This window comes from Mastomys coucha, unplaced genomic scaffold (genome assembly GCF_008632895.1).
Source record: "Mastomys coucha isolate ucsf_1 unplaced genomic scaffold, UCSF_Mcou_1 pScaffold6, whole genome shotgun sequence".
NCBI lineage: Eukaryota > Metazoa > Chordata > Mammalia > Rodentia > Muridae > Mastomys > Mastomys coucha.
This window is the reverse complement of record NW_022196912.1, coordinates 55367259-55374945: the sequence shown is the minus strand read 5'-3', so window position 1 is coordinate 55374945 and position 7687 is coordinate 55367259. Positions and strand designations below refer to the sequence as shown.

Sequence of the window (7687 nt, the reverse complement as noted above, 5' to 3'; positions counted from 1 at the left end):
CTGGGAATGGAGAAATTCGCATGTAAATAAAGAAAATATCTAAAATAAAAAAATAAATAAATAAAAGAAGCTTACTACTGTTAGAGCACTGAATGGACAAACAAGCCAAGAAAGCATTTCTGTGTTGTTTAAAATATTAAAAATATGCTAATGTGAACATCATAAAGAAATACTTTCAACAAATCCACAACAGATTTGATACATCATTTCCTTTCAGCACAGAAAAAAGACAACATTTTGAAACTAACAATACGGGTGGTGGTGGCGCAGGCCTTTAATCACAGCACTTGGGAGGCAGAGGCGGGCGGATTTCTGAGTTCGAGGCCAGCCTGGTCTACAGAGTGAGTTCCAGGACAGCCAGGGCTATACAGAGAAACCCTGTCTCGAAAAAACAAAAAACAAAAAACAAAACAAAACAAAACAAAAAAACCTACCAAACAAAAAAGAAACTAACAATATAAATTAGAGTGGCTCAAGTGATACTTAAATGTACAGCCAAATTTTAAAATAATTTCAAATAGGATCTGAGCTAGTAAATAAGGTGGATCTTTATATAAAAAGGAAAATTGCAGCTGTATATTGTGGTGAGTAACTAGCATCCTAACCCTTGGGGCGTGTCGACGGAATCAGGAGCTCAGGGATAAGGAATATGAGGGCATCCTGGCCACAAGAGGCTGTCTCAAGAAAATGCTGAAGAAAAAAGAGAGAGAATTTAAATTATTCTTCATTCTTTGATGCCAAGGTGGTATTAGATGATTACAAATGTCACCTTTGACTTTTCTGCCAAGCAATGAAACTTACACAAATAAATGGCCCTTATTATGTTTCTGTTGGATTACAGTGCATGAACATGAGTTGGATTCACACTCATATAATTTTAAAAAGGTTTCATTTCAGTATTTCTGATCTTTCCAACCTGAGGTGGAAGTTTGCAATACATATTTTAGTTTTTACTATGCAATTTGTATGCATTTGATATTTTGCTGTTAAGAATACTAGATAATTGTACCTGAGTGCATATTTTGATTATCTGTATATTAAAGGAATGTCTTGTTCATAAGTATAGAAAATGAGGAGTGTAAAAACCAGTTGTATTCTGAAACCCTGATACAGTCATTGTTAGCATAGTGATAGTTTCTCTTTTTAGCACAAGATCCTATTTGAACTAAATAAAAGCAGAAATTAATATATTTTAAAAAAACACCATTAGGCAGAGTCAGGCAGATTTCTGAGTTCGAGGCCAGCCTGGTCTACAGAGTGAGTTCCAGGATAGCCAGGGCTACCCAGAGAAACCCTGTTTCGAAAAAAATAAAACCAAAAAAATAAAATAAATAAAATTAATTAAAAAAAACATTGAAAGGGAAGATTCACCAAGTATAGCACTATGACAGTAAATAATTAAAAATTATTGGAACAGAAAGTGTTGGTAAGAAATGCCAGTTTTCACAGGTGTACAGGAAGAAATATTTGGTGCCATAAGCAGTGGGAAACACCAGCATGCAGATTTGTTTAAAGGTAGTTCTTTTAAGGATTATCACTGTGTGCATGTGCATATGCAAGCATGCATACCTTTGTGTATGTGTGGGCATGTGTATGGGAGTGTGTGCATGTGTGTGTACATGTGTGTGTGTGCATGTGTGTATGTGCATATGTGTGTCTGTGTCTGTGTGTGTGTCTCTCTGTGTGTGTGTGTCTGTGTGTGTGTATGCATGTGTGTGTGTCTGTGTGTGTGTCTGTGTGTGTCTGTGTGTGTCTGTGTCTGTGTGTGTGTGTCTGTGTGTGTGTGTGTCTGTGTGTGTGTGTGTCTGTGTGTGTGTCTGTGTCTGTGTGTGTGTCTGTGTCTGTGTGTGTGTCTGTGTGTGTGTGTGTCTGTGTGTGTGTCTGTGTCTGTGTCTGTGTGTGTGTCTGTGTGTGTGTGTATGTCTGTGTGTGTGTGTGTGTGTCTGTGTAGGTACTTGTGTGGAAGCCAGAAGACAACATTTTGGGGCTGCAGGCAATCTGCTCTTCTTTCTGCCATGCTCTGTACGCCAGGCTCGCTGGCTCTGCAGCTCCCATGTGACTCTACTGTCTCAGGTTTCCATTTTGTAGCAAGAGTGCTGGGATCACAGATATGCATCTTTCTATCTGGATTTTTTTTTTTTTTTTTTTTTTACATAGGTTCAAAGATTGAATTTAGTTTGTCAGGCAATCACAATTGCTCGCTGAGTCATCTTGCTGGACTAGAGGTAGCTGTTGATTGTCAAGTTGTTTATAGCTCAACATTTCATACAATGAGAATAATAATTGGTGAGACAGATGTTCAGTAACTTTGTTGAATTTGAGCTATCAATTTAGAATATCATTCATTTAGGAGCATATTTCAAGCTTTCCTTTGTTGTGAGTTTTTTTTTCTATCATTTCCAATGATATTACAGTCTTTCTAGAATTACTTTCTTTCCCAACTAACATGCACCCTTGCAAAATGCATTGTGCTCAGCCATGTCAAAGGTTAGTTCAGCATGCTTGGCATCAGATATAATTTAATGACTAAACAATCACTCTGCAGGAACTTAGACCTGCTCAGCTCCTTTAGGCAATTTCAAGCATTTTAATTTTCCCAGAGATGTTCCCCCACCCGTGTCTTAATGAATAGTCAGCAACTGACCTTATGATTCATGCATATTGAGTGCAGCTGGAGGTGCCTCTCGCCTCTTTGGATGACTCATATCTTTGTATGGGATTCCCTTAAAATGGAAATAAGGAAAAGAAAGGAAAAGGAAGAAAACAAAACTTGTTTTGTTTATGTTCTGGGAAGAGCTTTAGATCAACCAGAACCCAAGTGAATTAATAACATAACAATCCTTCGTGTTGAAGCATAGATAACATTGATTCCTAGAAGGTTTTGGGTACTCTTGGAAGAGGGTCTCCATGGAAAAAATGTACTTCAGAAACAGCTTTAATTTGTGTATGTGATTCAGAATATATAATTCTACTTGTATAGTTTACAATGGAAGATTGTCATTTTATTTGCACTTTGAAAGAACATTTCTCAGGGACAGTTTTGGCAGGGAGGAATTCCTCCCATTTCATCTTCCTGACCTTGTAAAGCCGGGGAAGAAATTCTGAAGGGGTGTTTTCACCAAGAACACATGTTTACGTTCCTCAGCTAAAAATCAAGCTATGGAATGTGAAGGATGCAGAACTTCTAGAATGGCAAGAGGCAGGTGCTAGATCTCTTCTCAAGACAACAGCCAGTGAAAGTGACTGCGAATAGTCCTTGAGGCCACAGAAGGATCAGATCCACTCATTCAGATATACCCTCCAATTCTCAGTGATAACAGCAAGACCTCATGGCTTTTGATTCAAAGCTGTCCCTTTAACCTCCGACCATACATCACCAATGCTCTGTCCCGGGTGCAGAGATCACCAAGAGAGGGCCTTTCTCTTCCGTAACCATCCAATCCTGTTTAACTTGGCAAATGTCTCTTCTGGGAAGATGTGCTTCTTTTTTCTTTTCTCTTAATGGCAGGTTGAAAATACTGGGGCCACAATTGTTCTTGAAAAAATGATCCACGCAAGGAGGGCCCAGTGGGGAGAAAGAGTCAGCCCTACCATCGCTCCTCTTGTAACAACTCATAGCAGACTGTCAAAGCAGCCCCTACTCCCCAGCTCTGGACCAGCTCTGAAAGTTCTGCTCAGCAGGGAAATGAGACAGGAGCTGAAGGAAGTCTTTGGCTCTGCCTGGGGAACTGGTTTTATCTGAAACAGAGCGTGGGAAATTCTTTACTTAAGAAAGAAATTAAAACAGTGGTTATCTTGACAGAGAACAAGCCAGAGACCAGCAGGGGCTGGCACATCTGTAAGCTACAAGAAGTTTGACAGAAGTAGCTGAAAAACAAAAACAAAAAACCACCCAACCAAAACAAACAAACAAGCAAAAAAAAAAATCTCTGAGAAGAAAGCATTAGGAAATTCTTGTGTTTGGCACAGAGGTGAACATGTGCTTGGCTGTTCCATTTTAGTAGCAATCAACATGGTATGAGCGTTCTTCCCTACAACTGCACACAAGCTCACCAACATGGACTAGAATGCTGGCTACCATGCAGGGCTTCAACATAACTTTTGGTTAAATAATAGTGTTCTAATCTGACCTAGGAATTAAAAAGATAGACATAAAATAAAAATAACAATAAACTTTGACGATCTGAAGACCAAGTATGTATGCCCACAGCTATTCCTTCGCAAGGGCTAGTGAAAGAGTCTCTGGAATAATAGTTTTGGGCTGAACACAGGTTAGAACAGAAACTCTCCAAACTTTGACAGTAGCCTCCAAATTATACAAATTACTGCCTTATGCCGACCACAAAGGGACTAATGGAGTCAGGCCAAGGCAAAAACAAAGGAAGGATATCTGAGCAGCAATGCCAGAGGTTGAACACCTGGAGAAAGTTTAGATTTAAGCAATCATTTCAACCAAGCTGTTAAACAAGTACCTTCAGCAGAGAGCAAACAATGTCTGGGACAACTGGCTCATGAATTTGCTACAATGTTTCTAAAGTTTCAGTTACTGCAGAAGCAAACAAGGCAAAGGCGTATTTCTTACATAGGAAGAAGCAGCAGGCAGTAAACCTGCCTTTGAGTCATCATATTGCATGGGTTTCAAAACAAAACAAAAGAAAGAAAACAAAGCACCAGGCAAACCAAACCTCCCCAGAAGGATCTGGGCGGGTCTGGATGGTAAGATGGTGAGCACAGACAATCCTTTAAAGGCTCTGTTAACATTTTCCACTGTTAAAAGAACTCCTTAAAGAATTAAATGGAGGGAAAATGATGATATTCAAACAGAACACCAATAAACTAGCAAATGAGAAATCCATTACTGAAAATCTAAGTAATCTGAAGACCACAGAGAAAGACTAGTGTAAAAGGAAAGAAAGAGGGAGAGGTGGAAGGAAGGAGGGAGAGAGAAAGGGAGAGAGAGGGAAAGAGCAGGGTGAAGGAAGAAACAGGGAGGTAGAGGAAGGGGAGGGAAGGGCAAAGGGAGAGAGAGGGAGGGAGAGGGAGCAGAGAAAGGGATGGAAGAATGTGGAGAGAGAGATCAAAACAAAATCTTAATAAATGTGTGGTACATAAAACACACAAACACGAACCCTGTAACAAGTATAATGGATAAAGAGGAAGAGTTCTTTTTAAATGACTGAGAATGAAGATATTGTTAGTTTGCATATACTGTTATGCCCTGAGTCTGAGGGAAACCCAGACAAGCCCAAGAATTTCAAAGTCCACTGCAACTTGCAAAAGTGTCTTTTTATTATTTTGAGTCTTGACTCGGATCACAAGCCCCCCACCTATAATGTAAGTGCTGGCATGCAATGATGACTTTGGAAAGCATTGGGTTTATATACAGTGTAGTTAGGAATTCTTTGAGTGCTTAGGGTGAAGGGGAATGGAAGTGAGGTAGGTTGTAACTCAAACATGATACCATTTGATGGGGCAGAATTGAAGCTGGAAGGGGGATTAAAGAGTGTCTATTGTGGGGTTATCAGGAACTAATTTTATGGCCAGCCAATAACTGCCTGTGACATCTGATTACTTTTTTTCTATGATTTAAACATGGGGTCTTAATCTTCTTTGAGTTTGTTGCTTCTTTAAGGTCCCAAGGACAGGCACAATCCTGGAATCTCTTTGGTAAGGCTTCCAAGAAACAGGACAATTAACCGCAGAGAGTTAGCATCAGTAATTTGGGGGCTACAACCATATAAGAGGCCCAATAGAGTAATGAAAAAAGGTGAATAGCTATATACATATAGTCAAAAGATTAGGTCGAAGGCTAATGAAGCATGAGAAGAAACAGCTCCTTATATAAGTCAGAGGAAGTCCAAAACTCGAATGGCTTGCTTCTTTACAGGCCAGCAGGACTAGACAGAAAGATAGGCTATTTAAGGGTCTATGATTTGCTGAAGAATGATACCCTGGACTCAAATAGTATGTAAACATAAAGAGTGTTTTATTCTCCAGAAGTCCATCATGTTGGGGTCTCTCCATTACCAAGACAGAGAGACACCCAAGTTGTTAGCATTTTGTCTAAGTTCTGCCCCACAGTTACCTGACAATAGCCAGGCATGCCTGACTCACAATAAAAGGGGGCTGTTGGCCCCTCCTTTCTCTCTTGCTCTTGCTTTTGCCTTCCTGCTCCTGCTCTATCTTCTCATCCTCCCCCCCACAACCCAATGTGCTCATGATTGGCCTCTATTTCTCTCTCCCTCTCTCTCCCTGTCCCCCTTCCCCCTTTCCCTCCCCCCCTCTCTGTCTTTCTCTGCCTCTATTACCCTCTCAACTCCCCTCCCCATACCCTGAATAAACTCTATTCTATGCTATACCGCCCTGTGGCTGGTCCCTTAGCATGAGCCCACACCTCACCACACATCCACTAAAACATATTCTCCTTCTCCTTGCTCTTTATCTTTTTATAAACATTTCACGAGTGATCTTATAGGCCTGATTCAAAGCACACTAGGGAATTCCAGAGTAGGTGACCTCTATGTTAATCTTTTGGGTCAATCTCTAAGGACATTCCATTACCAGGGTATAGGGGCTGGAAACTTGCTGGGGATGTCTGAGAAGTGTACTGGGGAAGTAGCTGAAGGAGTCTAGAAACTGCTGCTGATCCATTGTCCTTGCTTCAGGGCAGGTTGCTGGGACATTCCATTACCTGGGTGTGAAGGCTGGAGCCTGGGGTTTTTTTCTATTTGTAATTGACTTGCCTGGGCTTGCTTGGACTTGCCCAGTTTTCAGACCTATGCTCCTTAACTGCCAATTTAAAGTCTACCATGGAATCAGCTTAACCTTCTCAAAGGCTAAAAGAAAAAGAAAAGAGAGGAAACCATGTATAGGGATCAATATTGGCTTAAGACTGCCAAGACCAAGTTCTCAGAATAAAGGAGATTTATTTGCCCCAGAGGAACAAAGGCATGGAGAAATAAAAACAGAATATAGAGGAGAAGGGAGAAGGGGAAAAGGAACAAGGGAGAGGGAGGAGGGGAATTTGTCCCGGTGGTAGGGGGTGAGGGACTGACTCCTCTGGATAGAGGAGACAGAAGTGGCTCATAGAAAAATGGTAATTTATAAAGGTATAAGGGGAAAGCAAGAAGTTAGGATGAAGTGTTTAATTTGATTGTGCATGCTAATGGCTAACTAATGGTAAGCCAAAGGGAGCTTTTGATTGCTGGACTTCAATATTTTGATACCTGGACCTTGGGGGTCAGCCTGAGGAGGAAGAAATGGCCAAATACAGGAATAAATCTTGAGAATGTAATCTAAAGATTTTAAGCAAGGCAGAGAGCATGAGGGAGAAGGACAAGGCCTGTCAGAGTCATGTATGCCAAGCATCAACTTGCTAGAATTTTTTCAGCAAAGGAAATGCCATGAACTATGTAATACTCATATAAGTATAGGCATCCATAAAAATTTATTAGAGAAGCTGTTATCATGGAAGAGTATAAGACTCTGCCAAGCTTTAGCTACAGGGGAACACCCTGCCTGATGTGTTTGGGTCTCGACGGGACGTGTCTACAGGTATCACCAGGCCCAGACAGTTCCACGTGCAAGAGGTTTAATTGAGAGGGAATAGGGGAATAGCAGCACAGAAAGAGAGAGGGGAGAGAGAGAGAAGAAAGAGAGCAAGATGGAGGAAAGTACATATATATAT

At 40.8% G+C, this 7687-nt stretch overlaps 1 pseudogene; it reads right to left on the bottom strand.

Moving 5' to 3' along the window:
- The window catches only part of LOC116081005, a 9242-nt pseudogene extending 2591 nt beyond the window's left edge, over positions 1-6651 (bottom strand).
- Positions 6652-7687: the final 1036 nt, after the last annotated feature.